The following is a 22,247-nucleotide window of genomic DNA, read 5'->3' on the forward strand; positions in this document are numbered from 1 at the left end:
CCAGTTCCCAGATCCATAATGTAGACACTAACTACTACGCAATTTGATATACCAATTCAAAACAATTTCCTACATTAACTTAAAAATAAAACAGCTTTATTGAGGCACATATCATAAAATTCACCCACTATAAGTGTGAAATTCAATGATTTTAGTAAACTTAGAGAGTTGTGCAGTCATCACCACTATCCACTTTTAGATTTCCACCTCCCCAAAATTTCCTCATGCCTAGTAGCAGTTAATCCCCACTGGCGTCCTCAGCCCCCACGACCATTAATCTATTTTCTATCTCTATAAATGAAATTATCCCACATTGGCTTTTATTTTACAAAAAAAAAAAAAAAAAAGGAAACAAAAAAACCCTGCATTTGTTTTATGAAACTGTTAATCTCAACTCCCAAGATTTAGTTCAGAGGTATGCTTTGGGAGATAACAGAAGGAAAGCATTCTACCACCTCCTGTGCAGGAGGGAAAGTGTGTGTGTTAGCTATTCCTGGCTTCTGAGGACTCAGAACAGGCCACTGCCTGACCAGAAGTAGGAAATCAGGTGGAGGAATTTTGTTGATTTTTCTGTTTTTTTTTGTTGTTGTTGATTTTCCTGTACTACTTAAAGTATGTGGATAGTTGATTTTAATTCATGTTAAGGGAATGAAGCCCTACAAATGTAACTGAAAAAAAGTAATGCGGGGACCTCCCTGGTGGCTCAAGGGGTTAAGTCTCCCCACTATGAAGCTATCCATAGCCACTGCAGCACGAGTTCAATCCCCAGCCAGGGAGCTAACCCACATGGTGCAGCAGACCTCTCCTGTCTCGCCCGCTGCTCCCCTCAGCAGTGTATTTCAGTCAATCTGCCTCTCTGCTCCCCACTCTGTCCCTGGTGAATCCTCTCACCTCCTGCACCTCTGGCCTGTACCAGCTTTTATATGCTTAATACAGCAGTGTATTTCAGTCAATCCACCTGTTCTGTTCCCTACTCTGTCTCTGGTGAATCCTCTCACCACCACCCCCACACCTCTGGCCTGTACCCCAGTTCTTCTATGCATAAATAAATAAAGCTTTAAAAAAATTTTTAAAAAAAGTAAGTAATGTGAAGTGTGTGACAGCTCACTCCAGCATGGAAGCTCCTCCATGAAAGGGGAAGTGAAGAAGCAATAGCGAAAGGCTTCACCCTTCATTTCCCCCACAAATACCACCCACTGGCCAGAAAAGGTTTGCTGCATTCCCTTTCTACTTCAGCCCTGGACCACTATAGTGTCCACCCTCTGGACTCTATTTCTCTAAAGATGCTTGTTTTCTGGGGCAAGTCCAAAGTTACCTTTCTTTTTTTCTTTTTTTTTTTTAAGATTTTTTTTTTTTATGGCAGATCCCCTCTGGGCATCTTTTATTTGCAAAATTGACCTGAAAACTGACCAGTTTTTGTTTTACTTTATTTTTTAAAATATTTATTTATTTATGCATACAAGAACTGGGGTGTAGACCAGAAGTGCGGGGAGTGAGAGGATTCTCCAGAGACAGAGTGGGGAGCAGAACAGACAGATCCACTGAAGTACACTGCTGAGGGGAGCAGCGGGTCAGACAGGAGAGGTCTGCTGCACCGTGTGGGTCAACTCCCGGGCTGGGGATTGAACTCATGCTGCAGTGGCTGGTGATAGCTTGATAGCACTGTGTCTTTAACCCCTGCACCGTCAGGGAGGCCCAAGGCCAGTTTTTAGTTTCATTCACAAGCTTGTGAGGTGCAAGGAATGGGTGATGGAGGGGCTCTTTGGCTGTGATGGGGGGCTGTGGGGACTGACAAGAAGCCCAACCACAACAAGGACAGTAACAGCTAACATTTGTTAAGCACAGCTGTGTGTCACATTCTGCTTGTTTTACATTTCTTTTCATATATTATACTCAGAATGATTCTATAAGATCATTCTTAGCTTCATTTTATAAAAACTATTACTGTTATTATTAGCATAGAAATTACGGAGTTACTATCAAGTTATTGGTAGCAGAGGCTTTATACAGATATATTCTATCAAGGCATAATTGACCAGATTTTTAATCATATATGTATTATTAGTACAGAATTATTAAAGCATAGAAAGTATGTAATGAAAATAGTACCAATACTTTCATAGTACAGAAATTATTAATTACTGTAGTACAGAAATTGGTATAGTAGTACCATGCTATTATTATAACAGAAAATATTAGCACAAAAATAGTACAAGAAAGAGATAAAATAGGGCCTCCCTGGTGGCACAAGGGGTTAAGATGCAACCTGTGAAGCTATCTGCAGCCACTGCAACACAAGTTTGATCCCCGGCCAGGGAGCTACCCACATGGCACAGCAGACCTCTGCTGTCTTGCTCGCTGTTCCCCTCAGCAGTGTATTCAGTCAGTCTGCCTGTTCTGCTCCCCACTCTGTCTCTGGTGAGTTCTCTTGCCCCCCTGTACCTCTGGCCTGTACGCTCAGTTCTTGCATGCATAAATAAATAAATCTTAAAAAAAAAGAAAGCTAAAATAGTAGCCATAACAGTATTATAGTAAAGAAATTAATTATTGAAATAATGTAGAAATTATGAGTACAGAAAATATCAGTACCATTATTATAATAGAGAAATTATCATAATACAGAAAATAGTATCACATAAATGGTATAAATACTGTTATCATAGCACAGATATTATTAGTGCAAAAAATTAGGGTTAGTACCATTATTACTGACCCTTTTTTTCAAAAATCCGAGGCCTAGACCTGTTAACCTCTGGTCTAAGGTTTCAGAGTTAGCAGTGGAACTAGGTCATCCACTCAGCTTTTAACCATCCTCAGTCCATTAGTCTCTGTTCCTCCAGCTCCCCCCAGGACAGGGGATGAGTGGAGGGAGGAGGATCTGAGCTGGGACTGTGAGAAACAGTCTCAGTGACTGAAGGACAAAGAACTCCACTTACTTCCTGATGACCCAAAACCCAAAGTGAAATGGGTAACTAATTAACCTGGGAAATAGTCCCACATCCTGTGTTTGAAATGAAGAAACCATTTCAAAAGTGAGGTGGAACATAGTTGCTTTTAAACTAGCTCAAACAACAGGTTTTCTGGGGGGCAGATTTTACACTAGATAATTCATTTTGCTTCTGGCAGTTTTGTGAAATAATGTTGGTTTTATAGTCATTTTATTCTAGGGTTTTGCTTGATAAATGAGATCAAATCTCAGCCCCACAGGTCAGGGAGGAGTGTGGACAGAGCACAGGCTGGACTTTGCTTTGGGAAGAGTCATTGGGGCAGCACAAACATGGTGGGAGTGGCGGGGGAGTAAGTGGGGGTGTGTGGAGAAGAGTCTTGTTATATGAACTTGCAGGGATTGCGGCGCTCTACTGGGGAACTAGAAGGAGATGAATCTTTATCCACAGCAACAAAGGCATATATACGTAGCTTCCAGAAGAGACTGTCCATGCACAACCACAGGGTACCCCAGAATTCCCAAACTTGAGTGTTCTACAGAGACCTGGCCATCTGTTCACACAAAGACAAAGGAGACTCTTCGCATGAAAGAACTTAACAGAATTAATGTGCAGAGAGAGAGAGAGAAGAAAGGATAATAGTTTTCCAATAAAACACCCCTAAAATTACCCATTTCCTGTGAGTAAATGTCCAGCCAAACAGGGTTGGCCCAAAGTGAGGCCATGGAGGCCTGAAAGCTTGCTACAAGTCAAAGGCACATTCTGGCAGGGAGCCAGGGTGAAAGGGGCCAGGCAAATCTGGGACAAAAGTAGTAAAATGAAAGCACAAATCAAGGCAGCCATTGTCATTCTCCCCACAATGCTCTCTCCCAGGCATCTCTACAGTCTCTCCTCAAGACCCCTACGTCCCTGGTGCAAGCTCAAAGCCAAGAGGCAATTATCCTTCTACTATATGTGTCTCTCCGTCAGCCCACCTGCCCTCTGTGTTAAATAGCTTCAGCTGGCCACTAAGCTGCTCTCCCTCATGGAGAGGGGTCAGGGGACACAGTACCTCCTCTTGAACCTATTGTCCAAAGGAATAAAATGCTGTGTTGGTATCTCTCCTAGGTCCACACCTGGGGCAATAATCCATGGCATCCCTTGCTGGAGCAGGTTGGAGACAAGTGGGAAGGGAGAGACTATCCAAGTAGAGAGAAGGTAAGAATGTAACAGTGAGCTCAGAGGGGCGGAGGTTTCCAACACTTGCGCTGGTTGCCCTGATGTATACTGGGATCCAGCTTCTTGGCTCCTCCCTGAGTGTGGAGAATGAAGCAGGACAGAGTCAAGGCTCATGAGTGGAAAGGGGATTAGGGTACATAAGATAGATAAGGTTGGAAGTTTGGGGCAGATGGTGTAGCATTTATGATGGGAAAGGAGATTTTGGAATTTTGGAGAAAGGGGAAGCAGCCTGTGGTTCTTCATGTTTTCTTTCCAGTCAGAATTCATGTTTCTGCTCTGGAGGCTAGTTTTCTGACCAATCAAAAGACAATTCCAAAGAAATGATGTTAAGATGGTTCCCTTCCCTTCACTGTTCTTGCTGAGATCATGTTACTGTCACGGCACCTGTAAAGCAGGTTAAAAAAAAAAATCCCAGGGCTTCCCTGGTGGCACAGGAGTTAAAGTCTCAGCTCTATCAAGCTATCGCCAGCCATTGCAACATGAGTTCTATCCCTGGTCAGGGAGCTGACCCACATGGCACAGAGACCTCTCCTGTCTCTCTCACTGCTTCCCTCAGTAGTGTATTTCAGTAGATCTGCCTGTTCTCCTCTCATCCCCCACAACTCTGGCCTACACCCCAGTTCTTATATGCATAAATAAATAAATCTTTAAAAATCAGATTGCATTTCATAATAGCCAACAGCCCAGCTAGGGAAGAGGAAGACTGCTTCCTGGGAGACTGCCAGTTAGTAAGGTGAAAGTAACTACGACGAATCAGAAAATCAGTGTATTCAGCCACCCTCCTAGTGCAATAACTGATGCAGGCAAAATTAGTATTTGTTGCTGAAACCATCCTATGTGTGGTTGAGAGATTTTGACCTCTGTATATACCATGTCATGTTATGGTGTCAAGGGGAAACATGTAAGAGCATGATGGAGAGGACATTCATCTCCTAAGCCATGGTCAGGCTTACTTAATATGACTAAGGGTGAATAGTGCAGAAAATGCAGGTCTAAGGAACCTCTCCTGATGGGAAGAAGGCAGCCCTATTAGGGGGAAACCTGAAGTCACCTGTGTCAGGGAATGAGAAGGCTCCCCTCAAGGGAATTGCTGCAGGCCTTCCTGTACTTTCCGCTGTGGGCAGTACAGTTAGCCTTGAACCTGTTGAGAAAGGTCTTCCCTGAGCCCTTTGCAGAAAGAAAACTCAATCAAAGATCTTAGATGAGAAAAACCAATTAAACACACTTGCCCTGTATTTTAACCATATGCCTTGGATGAGGTGAGGTGAAGCCCTGAGAAGGTCTAGAGAGGGCACCAAAAAAGGTTTGAGTCTTGTGACACAGCTCCCTGGGGAGAAACCGTGTGCTGGCAGGACCCAGGGGGAAGCACCAGCGTCAGTCTCCAGAGAGAGGAAGGACAGCTGTGGGCAAGCACCTGTGTGGTTTCCGTGGGGAGGAACAGTTGCCATGAGGTAGGAAGGTTTGGGGTTGACTGATTTGAATAATTTCAGTATGCTCTGGGGCTTAGGGGCTGCCCCTGGTTGTCTGGTGCCTGTCCCTGGGGGTGGGTAGGGTGGGTATATAGGAAACTGAAGGATGGTAGGGTGGTAGGGTGTGCTCTAGAGGAGGAGCTGCCTGACCTCTGGCCAGGCTCTCAAAACTGAGCCGAGACATTTTAAAAGACTATATTTATCACACCTTGTGAAACTAAGAATGAGTACCTCATTTCCATATCTTCCGAGACAACCTGGGAACCTAGTAAAAGTTTCCGCACTTAAGCCTAAATGTGCAGTTGTAAGCCATCGCCTGCTGTTCCAGTTCACATGCAAGAGTTCTTGTTTGAGCCATTGGTAGGTAGATGGATATCTCAGTTTCCTCAGGGAAGATCCTGAAAATCCCTGTGCTTCTTCCACCTTCCTGCCAGGGTCCCCATCATCTTAGAGAAAGGGATCAAGCTGCAGGGCCTGAGAAGAGGAGAATAGCTCTCTCAAAGGTGTCCACAGCCCGATCCCAGAACTCGTGATTGTGTCACCTTCTATGGCACAAGGGAATTAAGGTGGCAGATTAAATTAAGGTTGCTCATCAGCTGATCTTGAGATGAGGCCAGTTTAATCATAGGAATCCTTAAAAGTGGAAGAGGAAGACAGAGAAAGGATCAGAGATTTGGCATGTGAGAAGCTATTGACTCCCTATTTGCTGGTTTGGAAGATAAGGGAAGGGGCTGCCACCTAAGAGCTAAAGAGTGTGGTCAGCCTTCAAATATGGGGAAAGACTAGGAAATGGAGCATTTTCTAGAGTCTCCAAAAAGGAATTCAACCCTGCCAATACCTCAATTTTAGGCCAGTGAGACCTAAATTGAACCTTTGACCCACAGAACTGTTAGATAATAAATTTGTGCTGTTACAAGTGATCAAATTGGTGGTATTTTTAAAATGGCAGCCACAGGAATACTGGAGGGGTTAGGAGGGGTTTAGCTCTCCTTGAGAAACAGAGGAATTCCCTCTACACCTCTGACTACTAAACATGTTCATTAGCAAAGATTTTTTTTTAAGATTTATTTATTTATACAAGAACTGGTGTACATTAGCAAATACGGAATCTCTGGGAGGCTCACAGACCAGTCTTTGGCCTACATAGCCAGAAAAAAATGCCTAACTCTGCCCTGGGGCTGCTTTTCAAAGACATTAAAAGCAATCTATGTCCTTTGAAAAAGAAAGGAAAAGGGAAACAATAATAAGGCCATGCTTTCATAAGACAGTCTCCGCCATGGCTAAGACCTGCTGGGTAATATCTGGGGGCAACAGCCAACTTCATAGTTGTCTCACCAGAAGGTGAGGAGACTGCTTCCTGTTCCCCATTAGTTGAGGCTTGACCCGAGGGAGTCAACTGCCTCAGTTTCCAGGTTGTGTGTAAATAAAGGTGTGGCTAAAATCCTCAGGCCAGAAAGCAGAGAGATGTATCATTTGAGGTATACTATCTTCAGGGGCCACAAACTGTGACCCAAAGCTGTAAACCCACTGAAATGTGGGCTGTGGGATACAGTGTGGAGCATCCAGAGAATCTGCTACCATCTCTCCTTAGAGTTATTGCTAATGTCTGGCCACCCCTTTCCCTTTCTCTCTCTCCGCACACCCACATACATGCACAGCAAACATAGTATTTATTAAGTGTGGGGCGCTAGGTGTCTGTGAAGTCCTTGAATCTGCACAACAAGCCAGTGTCGGGTAAGTTTCAAATAGCTCTGGTGCTTAGAGTTTGTTGGAAACATTCCAAAATGTGTTGGAACAGTTCAGTTTTGAATTTTAAGCCAGAAATTATAACTTTTGCATTTGAATTTATGGTGAAAAAATTTTAGATGTTAACTTTGATATGTACATGGGGGTGCACTGTTTTCAAGATTCCTTCTGCAGGTAAGCTGGGTTTGCAAAAATCCCTCCTAGACTTCTGTACGTGATGTGTCCAGAATCACTAAGGAAGTGGGTGGGAGTGAGGTGAAACAGTTAGAGGAGCTTCCCTGGTTACTGGGAAAGAATCCTGGGAAGTAACTTAAAGGAGAATCAAAATAAGAGACTCTATAGATAGAATATGAGTTCAGCTTGCTGATGGGCCAGATGGATGAGCGCTGAATAACCAGGCTGTACTCTCCGGTATCCTGGGCTGGTCCCTCCCAGAGATGGGAGATGCTGAGTCAGTGACTTGAATGCCATCCCAGCCCGTTATCTCCCCTTTCATATTGCTTGATTTTCTTTCCTTTTTTAAAGATTTTATTTATTTATTTTTGTGTAGTAGAACTGGGGTGTAGGCCAGAGGTGCGGAGGGGTGTGTGTGAGAGGATTCCCCAAAGACAGGGTGGGAAGCAGAACAGGCAGATCTACTGAAATACACTGTGAGGGGAGCAGTGGGCAAGACAGGAGAAGTCTGCTATGTCATGTGGGTCAGTTCCCTGACCATGGATAGAATTCATGCTGGTGATAGCTTGATAGTGCTGAGACTTTCATCTCTGCACCATTAGGGGGGCCCCTGACTTAATTTTCTTAATGTTGCCTCTTGAAGCTCTAAATATTAGTTACACTATGATCAATATAGCAACATCACAAAAATTCACTCGATAAGGGCTACATTGAGCAAACCAACACTTTTTTTTCTCTCTTAGGAAACCAAATGAACATCAGAGAATTAGCTTTGTGGTTCATTGAAGACATTACAAGAGCTGTGAGGTAGTTCTAAGATTGTGCTGATGGACTAGCTGCAGATGAGGCAACAAACAGTAGCAACAGAAAATCTAACTTATGAAGGAGATGTCTTGGATGTAATTTATAGAGACTGGTTTTTACATGTAATTAAATTCATTAACTGGAGGGATTGGGGTCAAAATAAGGGGGTTGCAATTATATGGGGAATATAAAAATAAAATTTATAAAAATTAAAAAAATCAAAACTCTTTAACTTACAGGGATCAACAAGTCAGTTCTGTGATCTCCAAGAGAGAGTAAAAATAGAGCATAAAAAGGTTGTTAGAATTTGGTCTGATAAGTAGCTCAACCCAAGTTGCAGAAGTGCTTCTTCAGGTTGGTACAAAGTTCACTTCAGTTCACTTATTCAGCTATTTTTCCTCCCGATGTTGTTCACGCTAACAATAGGAATGGAAAGAAAACCTTAATCACTTTTTTTGTTCTGATTCCTTTTTTATTTTTTATTTATTTATTTTTTTAAAGATTGATTGATTGATTGATTTATACAAGCACTGGGCACAGTTAGAAGCGCGGGAGGGTGAGAGAATTCACCAGTGCCAGAGCGGGGAGCAGAGCAGGCAGAAGGACCGAAGTACACTGCTGAGGGGAGCAGCGGGCGGCAGGAGAGGTCTGCGCGCCATGTGGGACCCTTCTCCGGTGGCCGGGGAGCAGCCAGAGATCGAACCGGTGCTGCAGAGGCTGCGGGCAGCTTCGCAACCCAGAGCTCAACCGCTGCGCCAGCAGGGAAGCCCCTAATTCCTTTTTTAAACCTGGTAACGCAGGGGTGAGAGTTGGGGCTTTGAAACCAGATGTGCATGAGTTTAAATCTGGGCTCCACAAGAAAAAGGAACTCTCCTGCACTGTTGGTGGGAGTGCAAACTGGTCCAACCACTATGGAGAGCTGTGTGGAGATTTCTTGACCTACTAAACATAGAGCTTCCATATGATCCAGCAATTCCACTCCTAGGTATTTACCCAAAGGACACAGAAACATCAATTCCAAAGAGCACCTGCACCCCTATGTTTATAGCAGCACTATTTACAATAGCTAAGCTTTGGAAACAACCCAAATGCCCAAAAATAGATGACTGGATCAAGAAGATGTGGTACATATACACCATGGACTATTACTCAGCATTCAAAAAAGATAAACACATGCAATTTGCAGCAACATGGATGGCGCTGGAAGGGATCATGCTCAGCGAAATAAGCCAGAAAGAAAAAGAAAAATACCAGATGGTCTCACTCATAGCAGGAATCTAGAAAACTTAAATAAGAGACCAGGAAAAAGAATAACTATAAGAAAGAAAATATCAAAATCAACAAACAACTATGTACCAGAGACACTCTATGGGGAGTGGGGGGCGGGGAAAGGGGTCAAAATAAGGGGGCGGCAATTGTATGGGGAATATAAAAATATAAAAATAAATAAATCCGGGCTCCACAGAAATAAACCACACTTATATGGACAGTTCATCTGTGACAAAGCAGCTAAGAGCACAAAATGGAGAAAAGAAAGTCTCTTCAACAAATGGTATTGGTAAAACTAGAATGAAACTAGACCATTACCTAACACTATACACACAAATTAACTCAGGTCTTGGATGTAAGACCTGAAACTACAGCGTACATGAAAGTAAAGATAAGCAGAACACTGACATTGGCATCAGTGATATATTTGGGGATTTGACTACAATGGCAAGAGAAAAAAAATAAACAGGTAGCACTACATCAAAATAAAAAGCTACTGCACAGTAAAAGAAACTATCATTAAATTGAAAAAGCAGCCTACAGAATGGGAGAAAATATTTGCACATCATATATCAAACAAGGACTTTTATCCAGATCTACATAGAATTCATATAATTCAGTGACAACAAAATAACCCAAATCTGAAAAACGGGCACAAGGGCTAAACACACTTCTTCAAAGAAGACTTACAGATGACTAACAGGTACATGAAAGAAATGCTCATCATTATTATTCCCAGGGAAATGCAAATCAAAACCACATTGAGATACCACCTCACACTTATGAATATGGCCCATCGCAAAAAAGACCAGAAATGGCAAGAGTTGTTAAGTATATGGAGAAAAAAGACCCCTCATTTACTATTGATGGGAATGTACATTGGCCCACCCCCTATGGAAAATTGTATGGAGGTTTCTCACAATATTAAAAATAATCACAATATGACCCAGCAATTTCATTCCTAGATATTTGTATGACTAATACAAAAACACTAATTTGAAGGAATATATGCATTCCTATTACATTGCAGCGCTATTTACAATAGCCAAGCTATGGAAACAACCTAAGTGCCCAACAACAGATGAGTGGATCAAGAATACGTGATATATAAAGAACACAAAACACCAATTTGAAAGGAAAACCTTCACTTCTGTGTTTACTGCAGTACTATTGACAGTAGTCAAGCTATAGAAATAATCTAAGTGCCCAGCAACAGATGAGTGGATCCAGAAGATGTGGTATAGGGCCTCCCTGGTGGTGCAGAGGTCAAAGTCTCAGAACTATCAAGCTATCAAGCTATTGGCAGCCACTGCAGCACGAGTTCAAGCCCCAGCCAGGGAGCTAACCCACATGGCACAGCAGACTTCTCCTGTTGCACCCACTGCTCCCCTCAGCAGTGTATTCAGTAGATCTGCCTGTTCTGCTCCCTGCTCTGTCTCTGGTGAATCCTCTCACCCCCCACACCTCTGGCCTGTACCCCAGTTCCACTACACAAAAAAAACTAAATAAAATCTTAAAAAAAAAAACTTTTTTTTTTTTTTTAAAAGATGTGGTATATACACAACGGGCTACTTCTAATGGAATCCTATTAATGTATACAATGGAATATGACTGACTGTAAAAAAGATGAAATATTACCACTTGTGACCACATGAATGAAACTAGAGGGAATCATGCCAAGTGAAATAAGTCAGAAGGAGAAAGACACAGACCAGATGATTTCACTCATTTGTGGAATATAAAGAAACAAGGCAAAAGAACAGACAAAACTAAACCAAAACAAACCCTAGATACTTGATTGCTGAATTGAGGCTACCAGATGGGGGAGTGTGGGTGAGGAGCAAGGGAGAGAGAGGCTTAATGGACTATGCTGGAGGATTACTGGGGCTTTGGTGGTGGGTGTGGTGTGGTAACATACTTTTGAAGAGGTATGAACCTATACCCCTAAATCACGTACAGTGTTGCAACCAACGTTATGGCAAAAAAAAAAAAAATTAATTAAAAATATATCCCAAGAGGGCCTCCCTGGGGGTGCAGTGGTTGAGCGCTGGGTTGCGAAGCTGCCCTCGGCCTCTGTGGCGCCGGTTCGATCCCCGGCTGCTCCCCGGCCACCAGAGGAGGGTCCCACATGGCGCGCAGACCTCTCCTGCCGCCCGCTGCTCCCCTCAGCAGTGTACTTCGGTCCTTCTGCCTGCTCTGCTCCCTCCTCTGGCTCTGGTGAATTCTCTCACCCTCCTGCGCTTCTGATGGTACCCAGTGCTTGTATAAATAAATAAAAACAAACAAATAAATAAATCTTTAAAATATATATATATATATATATATATATATATATATATATATATCCCAAGAGCGTGCACACACTCAAAGGCAAATACAGAAATTCCCTTCCTAGTGCAGGAAACATACAAGTGATTCTTTTCTTTTTTTCATAGTTTGGGTGATAAAGGCAAACTCTGCCTTTGTGCTGACAGCTCAACAATAATGCAGCTGGTGCTACATCAATCTGCATTTGTGTATGTATTGTGATGTGTGTGTTCTCATATCAGCATGTGGGTTACTTTTCTAATTGGATTCTATACTTCACCAAGGTACAGACTGGTTCTTTTCTTTTTCCTTATCCATTGTCCTTGGGCAGGAATCACAGTGAGCAAGTGCACAATAAATATGCTTAACAAACGAACAATACCCCTGGACTCTATCTCATGCTAGTTATGAAACTTGGCCTTGCACTGCAAAATCTCTTAGCCTTTGTCTCCTTGTAGTGAGACTGGGGGTGATGTTTCCTCCTCCCAGGGCTGCTGTGGAGAATCAACAAGACCATGTGTTGCGAGAGCCCATCACCTTGGTATATAAGAAGTGGGGGTCACCCTCCCCCTCTTCTCCCACCTCTTCCCCCCACTCCTCCTCTTCCTCCTCCTCATCATCAGTCTGTTGATTTTGTAATTGGGTTTCCAAATAGTCTGACTGCAGGAAAAAATTTTATTTAGAACACTGATACAAATCTTTTGGCTGGTTTTATCTTTAGTTGTAAAATTAGAAATTGATATTCTGGTTTTAAATCACTGCTGATAGGCTTAGCCACTGCAACCATTTTTTTAAAATAAAAATTTAAATTTGGGGCCTCCCCTGGTGGCGCAGCGGTTGAGCGCTGCCCGCAGCCTCTGCAGCACCGGTTCGTTCCGTCCCACAAAAAAATAAAAAAATAAATAAATAAATAAATTTTATCAGAACAGTTAATTCCAGTGGTTGTAACTAGTAATACAAATCATTCTTTTTTAAATTAAACTTTTTTATTTTCTTATATTGTTCATTTTTGTACGATACATGATTTCTCCCCTCAGGTATAGTCCCCATAAATCCACCACCAAAGCACCAGTGAATGTTTACCGTAGTCCCTCAATGCAACCATATTAACAACTTGATTAACTCTTTAGATATAAAATATAGGGGCCTCTCTGGTGGTGCAAGGGCTTAAGATGCAGCACTATGAAGCTACCTATAGCCACTGCAGCACAAGTTTGATCCCTGACCAGCCAGGGTGGTGAACCACATGGCACAGCAGACCTCTTCTGACTCTCCTACTGCTCCCCTCAGCAGTGTATTTCTGTCAATCTGCCTGTTCTGTTGCTCACTCTGTCTCTGGTGAATCCTCTCGCAACCCCTTGCCCCCCACCACTGCCGCCCCACCTCTGGCCTGTACCCCAGTTCTTACATGCATAAATAAATAAATCTTTAAAATTAAATAAGTTAAATAATTATAGATACCATCTCACTTCTCATAAAAACCAGTGTCTCAGCCAAAAAAAATAACTATTCTTCTGTTCACTTAGAGAAAAAGAAAGTAAGGTTTAGAGATATTAATTATATTTCACCTTTGTGCTTTGCTTTCCCTTTTTCCTCTCTAGGAACTGCCCCTAATCCCTCTTCAATGTATTAAAATGCCACAAATGCGGGCCTCCCCGGTGGCGCAGCGGTTGAGCGCTCGGTTGCGAAGCTGCCCGCGGCCTCTGCAGCGCCGGTTCGATCCCCGGCTGCTCCCCGGCCACCAGAGGAGGGTCCCACATGGTGCGCAGACCTCTCCTGCCGCCCGCTGCTCCCCTCAGCAGTGTACTTCGGTCCTTCTGCCTGCTCTGCTCCCCGCTCTGGCTCTGGTGAATTCTCTCACCCTCCCGCGCTTCTGACTGTACCCAGTGCATGTATAAACAAAACAAACAAACAAACAAATAAATAAATAAAAACATGCCTCTATTAAAAAAAAAAAATAAAAAAAAAATAAAATGCCACAAATGCAAGACTCATTTTAAGCTTTTCTCTCCCCTTTTCAGAGGGAAAATAACTCATTTTCCCCTGACCTTCTATAGCACTCAAAGTGTGAAACATATCATTTAGTACTTTATCACTCTTTCATTTCTTCCCAGTGGTTTCTTGGTTTTGTATATCTTTTTGTTTCTTAACTCTCCCCTGGAGATGAGAAACCACTCAAGACTGGGGGGGTGCAACTTCATTGTATCTTAGTTCTCATTAACCAGCCCCTTTCCTTTTCACACGCTGCAGCCCAGAGCTGGGCTCCGAGCAAGTGCCTGCTGTATACTTGATCAAGTCACAGAGATCACCTGAAATGATGGCCTAGAAAATTCATTGCAGGATAAAAGTGGAGAATCACTCCTTAAGGACTGCCATCTAAGAAGCAGGACAAAAATGTTCCTACTGGGAAATTAAATTGCAAAAAGCTAACCTGAGCAGGAAACATGTCCCTTCTAGAGAGCCTGGAGAGCTGATGCTGGTAATGCCCATCATACCGCTGCAAACGCACATGACCAGGACCTGCCTTTGGTCGGAGTCCCCCCGGGCATGCCGCGGTGAGCATGTGTAGGTGGGGACAGCTTTCGGTGACTTTATGACACTGTTCTTCCTCCTGCAGTGATGAGAATGAACTTCATCATCTGAAAAAATTAAACAACTCTTAAGTGAGGAAAGCTAAATAGCAATAGATATTTTTGGAAGCTCTCTTAAATTAGGACAGCTGAGTTTAATGGAAAAATAAACATTTCATACTGAATATCAGTTGCATATTGGTGCATACTGAATATAATATCAGACTAGAGAGAATTTTCCCTTTTGTTTCTTTCTATCCATTTCTTCATGATTTATATGATTTACATACCAAATGACTGGGCATTCTTAAATTTTTTTTTTAAAAAAGATTTATTTATTTATGCCTACAAGAACTGGGGTATAGGCCAGAGGTGTGGGGGGGAGTGAGGAGCAGAACAGGCAGATCTACTGAAATGCACTGCTGAGGTGAGCAGTGGGCGACACAGGAGAGGTCTGTTATGTCATGTGGGTAGTTCCCTTTCTGAGGATCAAGCTTATGCTGCAGTGGCTGAGGATAGCTTCATAGTGCTGAGTCTTAACCACTTGCGCCACCAGGGAGGCCCAGAGTGGATTCTTTTATAACACAAAATTCCAGATTTTCCCCAGTGAATCCAGTGACCAGGGTTCCTACCTCCTAGACTCCTGTTTCTCCTCCAGTAAAGAAGACAAGGCTCTTAAAAATTTATTTATGCATAGAAGAATTGGGTTATAGGCCAGAGGTTTGGAAGGGGGGTGGTGAGAGGATTTCCCCAGAGATAGTGGGGAGCAGAAAAGGCAGATGTACTGAAATACACTGCTAAGGGGAGCAGCGGTCGAGACAGGAGAGGTCTGCTGTGCCATACGTGGGTTAGCTCCCTGGCCTGTGATTGAACTCGGGCCTTGGGGGAAATAACACTGAGACAACCCCTAGGCCACCAGGGAGGCCCCCAAGAAGACAAGACTCTTGAAGAGTCTGCCAAGTTCTGGTGGAGTCATGCTCTCTACCTTATATGTGCACATATATCAACTGGGGATCTTATTAAAATGCAGATTCTGTTTCATAGATCTGGTATAGAACCTGTGAATCTTCATTCTAACACAGAGTGGCACTGATGCTAGTGGTCCATAGACCACACTTAGAGTAGCAGTGTTCTAGGTAGAATTGAGGTTCCCTGGAAAGGCAGGCCCTTGAACGCTGGGCCAAAGATTCTTGAGTAGAAGAAGCTGTGGTCCCCATCACTGGGTTTTTCTTTTTTTTTTTTTTTTTAAATTTACTTATTTATACAAGCACTGGGTACAGTCAGAAGCGCAGGAGGGTGAGAGAATTCACCAGAGCCAGAGCGGGGAGCAGAACAGGCAGACTGATGAAGTACACTGCTGAGGGGAGCAGCGGGTACAGCAGGAGAGGTCTACGCGCCATGTAGGACCCTTGCCAGTGGCCGGGGATCAAACTGGCACTGCAGAGTCTGCGGGCAGCTTTGCAGCCCAGCGCTCAACCACTGCACCACTGGGGAGTCCCCCCCCCATCACTGGAATTTTGAAAAATCCTGAAGTACTAGCTAGCCCTGCTTTCAAGGCTGGACTAGGTAGGGAAGATAAGAATTTCTGCAGGAAAATGGGTAGCTTCTTAGGGTACAGTAGACCATGTCTAATGGCTGGGAGCTCTCCCTGGTGCTGCTTGAGACTTCAAAGTCTGCTTTCCTCACAGGATTTTCTCCTGAATTTCTGCTCTTTTGTCTACAACATCAATCTAAATTCTTGCTTGCTAATGTAGCCTATTTGGGCTTTGCTACTTGACTATATCTCGTATATATTACTGGCATATATACCTGGAATGTTTGGTTCTGCCTGGAAAAAAGTATTGAAGTCTTTAAACTCTTTCCTTGGGGACAGATTTTCTAAACCATCAAACCCTGGCTGTCTGTCTTTATTGCTGCTTTAATTTGATGTTTTTGACCAGGAAAGGGAAAAAAAGTTCATTGTGCCCATATTTTTTATAATAAAATATGTAGAGGCACATAGTATTGTCTTGCATATAGGAGAAATTCAGTACATACTTTGTTGAGTTAAAGTTCACATAAAATAAAACAAACCATTTAAAAGTGTACAATTCATGACATTTATGCATTCACACTGTTATGCAACCACCACCTCTATCTAGTTCCAAAAAACATTTAGTACAGGCCTTTGGAAAGATGTAGGAAAACAGTTTACTTGGGTGATTTGAAAGAAGTTTCTGTCATTCCTTGGATTAACTAAACAATTTTTTGACACAATTGTAAATTTTTTAACTGTGAATATTTTTCACTTTGTCTTTTATTTGCCTATATGGTAATGATGATAATGATATCAGCTACTATTTATGGCATGTCTAATGTATGCCTACACTTTACATATATTTTCTTATTCAATCTTCAGAACAACCTAATGCAATAAGTATTATTATTAACTTTTGATATATAGAAAAACTGAAGCTCAGAGATTTTAATTAACTTGCCTGAGGCCACATAGCTACCATGTGGTACAGCTGAGGCTTGGTACAACGGAATCTGACTCCAGGACTTGAGCTCCTAATCACAGCAAAATAACACCTCTTGTGAACACAAACTTATTATCTGTGACAAGTATAAATTATGGAGAAAGTTAAACTCTCAGCAATAAAGAAATTGGATACATGTAAACTTAACATTAGATGCTTGGAAACATGGAATGAGAAGTTAACAAAATACCAGTTTTCACAAAACTGTTCAAAATTAAGTAGTATTTCTGCCTCTAAACTTGTTCCTCCCACAGAGTTCTCCATTTCATAAATGGCACCATAATTTATCTAGTTGCTCAGATTAAAAAATAAACAATCTTAACTTTTCTTTCTTTATTATATCCATCCCTAACTAATTCACAAAAAGTTTGCTTAACCTTCTTTCCATTACAGCCCCAAACCACTTCTGTCTACCTCCAGCTCTGCAGCCATGGTGACTCAAACCATTATCATACCTCACTACTACAATAGTCTTAAACCTAGTTTCCCTGCATTCTCTTATGCCCCCCTATAATTTCTCAAAACAGCCACCCAAGCAAATCAGATCAGATTACCTCCCTACTTAAAACTTTCCTTTGGTTCTTAATTCGAATAAAACCAAAATTCGTTACCATGGTTTTTAAACTCCTACATACATTGCCCTTTGAATTCATCTAGCTCCCCCTTTTCTCTGTTTCAAAGCTCTAGCCACACCAGTCGTCTACTTGTTCTCAAATATGCCAAGTCCCTTCTTAACACTGGCTGTTTCTTCTACCTGACATTCTCTTCTCTCATCTCTTCACATGACTGACTTCTGATCATGCAGGTATCAGTCAAACACTATCTTAGAACAACCCATGCTAGGGGCCTCCCTGATGGTGCAGGGATTAAAGACAGCACTATCAAGCTATTGCCAGACACTGTAGCACGAGTTCAGTCCCCACCTGGCCAGGGAGCTAAACCACATGGCGCAGTGGACCTCTCTTGCCTCACCCACTGCTCTCCTCAGCAGTGTATTTCAGTCAGTGTGTGTATTGTGCTCCCCACTATCTCTGGGAATCCTCTCACTCCTCACACCTCTGGCTTACACCCCAGTTCTTATATGCATAAATAAATCTTTAAAGAAAAAAAGAAAAATCCATGCTAGTCATCCTTTCTATATTACACCTCAAATCCACATCAGTTATTATCATCTCTGTGATCCTCATCGCAATCTAAATTTGCTGTATTTCCTTGCTTATTGTCTTTCCTGCTTGGAACATAAAAGCTCCATTAGGGCACAGACCATAAGGAGTAGTTACAGCATCCCTATACCTGAAACAGTGCCTGACACAGTCTAAGTGCTCAACAGATGAGAAAATCAACCCCCTCCACCAAATTAAAAGTCTTGCACCAATTCATCCAGTTAGTAAGAGATAAAATCAAAATTTAAACCCAAGTTTGTTTATTCTGAATCCTGGAGTCTTTTTATTATAATTCATGAAATAAATTCAGTAGATAATTATTTTTATTTCTGAGTTATGAAAAAAGTCACCTGGCTTTATGTTATTCATAATTACGAGATAATGGGAATAAATTGGTCTTTGCCCCTATTGCTGGCACAGCGCTCCTAAAACTTTTGCAATTTGCTAAATGATAAGATTCCTAATAGCATCTTTTGTACTAATATTTGCTCTTTGATCCTGGTTTCTGACACAGGGCTCCTGAAACCCTAATAATTTCTTGGGTAATATATAGTAGTGCCTTTTGTTCTAATAAGATAACTGGTAGCTTCCTGGGTGAGGTATGGAGCCATGATTAGAAGCTTGCAATTGCCCCCATCCCCACCCCTTCTCTTGAGAATCTAGAAAGGCTAAATACAGAGTTAGTGATTGATCTCGTCTACATGATGAAACCCCATAAAATACCAGAAGTGTGGAGTTCAGAGAGCATATGGAGGTGCTGGGAGAGTGTGGCCTAATACTCATATATTCCAGATTCTTTTATGATAAACAAGTAAGTGTAGGCAAATTGTTTCCTGAGTTCTGTGAGCCACTCTAGCAATTTAATTGAACCTGAGAAGGGGTCCTAGGATCCTTTAACTTCTAGTGAGTGGGTTGATCAATGCACAGGCGCTATCTTGGGACCCTCTGTTGGGGTATGAGGTGGGACTGAGACCTTTGGGACTGTTGAGTTGATAGTGAGTTAAATTGTAGGACATCTAGTTGTGTCATGGAGAATTGCTTGGTGTGGGGGGAAACTTCTATATTTGGTGACCAGAAGTGTCAGGGCAAGTATTGTGTGTAATAAAAAAAAAGACTGACAGGTGGGCACCCCTGGTGGCACAAGGGGTTAAGTCTCAGCACTATGAAGCTATGGGCAGCCACTGCAGCATGAGTTCGATCCCCGGCCAGGGAGCTGACCCACACGGCACAGCAGACCTCTCCTGTCTTGCCCACTTCTGCTCCCCTCGGCAGTGTATTTCAGTAGATCTGCCTGTTATGCTCCCCACTCTCTCTGGCGAATCCTCTCTCCACCACCGCATCTCTGGCCTGTATCCCAGTTCTTGTATGCATAAATAAATGAAATAAATCTTTTTTCTTTAATTAAGTAATTTATTTTTAATATATTTTTACATCATTTTTCATTTTTGTACAATGTATGCATTTTCATCTTGGTTATAGTGAAATAAATCTTATAAAAAAGGGGGCTGACAGGAAAGAAAAACAGCAGCAGAAACAAGCTGGGTGGTGTTGCCTCATATAATAATGTTTATAGACACTAACAGGGAATTTTTTTCTTTTTCCCTTCTCTAAAACATTATTATAGTTACATGCACACATTATACTTCAACATTTTGCTTATCTGGAAAAAGAATTTGTATTAATAAAATATGTTTTACCTTGATTATTCTATTTTTAATGGGTGAAAACTGACAGTAAAAACCAAATATATTGATTTTTGTCAGAAAGTTATTAAAATCTATTTGGAAGAATTTACTACATAGCCACTGGGTTTATGTTCTTTTAATCAAAATTCTCTTTTTAATTAGTGTCTTAAATCCTCTATAAATGGTCTCATAATGTCATTCTCAAATGGGAGAATTGTGGTTTGCTAACCACACATTTTAAAAGTGCCCAAAATAGAAATACAGAAATTATGCCCTTGGAAAAAAAGGCAATAATAAGACTCACCTAAATAACCTTAGGAGCTTTAAACTAATAGGTACATGTAATTTTAAAATACTCTGATTTTTTTCCTCATAACTCTGATTTTTCCTTTTTTTTTTTTTTTTTTTTTGCATCAGAGAAAGAGATGCATTTCGTTTACAAAGTTTTATATGCTTATAGTGTTGTTTCTTGATCTTTCACTGTTAAACATTGTCTATTGACTTCCCCTTGTGGAAGGTGAGGATTTAGCTTTCTTGGATACCTCATTTTACCTTCTACAACATACACTTCTCCTCCCCAAACTTGCAAATATGGTGACATAACAACTTTTTTTTTAAGATTTATTTTTTTATTTATGCATACAAGAGCTGGGGTGTAGGCCAGAGGTACGGACTGTGAGAGGATTCACCAGAGACAAGAGTGGGGAGCAGAACAGGCTCTACTGAAATACACTGCTGAGGGGAGCAGTGGGTGCAACAGGAGAGGTCTGCTGTGCCATGTGGGTAGCTCACTGGCCTGGGATCAAACTCATGCTGTAGAGGCTGGCAATAGCTTGATAGCATTGAGACTTAACCCCTTGTGCCACCAGAGAGCCCCTCTTTCTCTTTTTAAGGGATTGGGTTAGTCCTTAATTTGTTTAAATCTTAAAGTTGGAACCTTAATTTGTTTAAATCATAAAGGTGTAACTGGAAGGATTCAGGGAGAGGCCATACTGTGACATTGTTCTTGGAGAAGAAAGACCTTGGAATTTGTGGTAGGGGAAGCCAGGATATTAGGAGCTGTATATTGGGTTGGACATTAGATACCACAAGCAAGGGAAAGGTGTAGCTTTGAGGTGTGGCTGACACCAGAGGATACTTAGAATTGTTCTAAGACAGGCAATATTAGTAGTAGTGCGTGGAGTAAGCAATCAGATTAATTTCCAAACTCTGTCCCTATATGTAAGATAAAAATAGTTGAGCTAATGCTAATTAGGTCCAATGTTAATTAGGCCCCCATGCTTCTGATTTGGTCTTGGGAGAAAATAGTAGTAATAAAATTTATATGAATTAGATGTAATCAACAATGTTAAAATAGCAACTAAAATGTTTCTAAGCTTTTATACATGAATTGCTGCCTTTGATCTTTATTGGAATACAATGATGTAGTCACATTACTCTATTTTGTAGATGATGTAACTGAGTCAAAGAGAGGTTAAGTAACTTGCCTAAGCACGTATTGATAGTTTCCAGCAACTTCACAGCATGAATCCTCCTCAGGAAAATAATAACATGTCAAATTTATGATTCTCAGGGGAAAAGAAAGCTATTTCCTGAGTCTATAGTGATGACAACCTACTATAAGACTATGTGGGATTCCAACTGCTGATAGAAAATCCTACAGTCCATTCACATCTTCTTGGTAAATCTATTATATGTTCTTGAAAAGAGTGTATCCAAATGTTGTAGGCGAAGCAAAGTATATTATACTTGATATTTCTCTTTTAAAAGCAATTGCATGATATGAATTTTAAGTGTAGGACATGTATTATCTATTAATTAGGATTTAAAAAAAGTTATTCTGCATAACTTTTGCTGGCAAACATGCACTTAAAAAGAATTTGCTTCAATGTCATTATTTAAGATGTTCAAATTCCTAAATATTTTTGGCTCTGTGTATTTCAAACTAAAGATTCTTTTATCAGATTACTTGGAAGATTTACACTAAATCTTCACTCCTTTAATATAGACCTCGGATGAAGATGTAAGAAATCAGAATGTTAAAATTTATTTTTTTTTCTCAAAATAATTGTGTTATATGCCACCCATATTCTTTGATGTGTGCCACCTGCAGGGAAGCACTTAGGTTTCACTATGCCATGTGCTGAAATTTGCAATGCATTTTCCCTCCCTAATTTTGTGTTCTCGTTGGGATGCAGTAACATCTGATTCAAGCATATGGTTCAAGTCCGATTTCAAATACCAGCTCTAGCACTTAACAACTTTGGGACTCCAGACAAGCCACATAGGCTTGTTTATTCATGGATTTGGCAGTTTATTCATGGATTGTGCAGGATCAGTTTATTCATAGATTGTGCAAGGTAGAAATGCAGCACTAT

At 41.5% G+C, this 22,247-nt stretch overlaps 1 protein-coding gene across 8 annotated transcripts in view; it reads left to right on the forward strand.

Annotated features, from left to right (window-relative positions):
- The window catches only part of FAM81A (family with sequence similarity 81 member A), a 111,672-nt gene that overhangs the window by 22,750 nt on the left and 66,675 nt on the right, over nt 1–22,247 (forward strand). For 4 of the 8 annotated variants that reach the window (XM_054701936.1, XM_054701943.1, XM_054701954.1 and 1 more), the window contains one exon: nt 4,053–4,142. The exons of 2 other annotated variants lie outside the window; for them this stretch is intronic. The gene's annotated coding sequence lies outside the window, so the exon portion shown is untranslated. Of the gene's footprint in view, nt 1–4,052; nt 4,143–8,595; nt 8,711–21,442; nt 21,551–22,247 lie in introns of all 8 variants that reach the window. 2 more of the 8 variants (XM_054701912.1, XM_054701914.1) reach the window with 2 other exon arrangements.

The sequence above is a fragment of the Talpa occidentalis genome, unplaced genomic scaffold (assembly GCF_014898055.3).
Source record: "Talpa occidentalis isolate TD23 unplaced genomic scaffold, MPIMG_talOcc4v2.1 talOcc4.11, whole genome shotgun sequence".
NCBI classification, from domain to species: domain Eukaryota; kingdom Metazoa; phylum Chordata; class Mammalia; order Eulipotyphla; family Talpidae; genus Talpa; species Talpa occidentalis.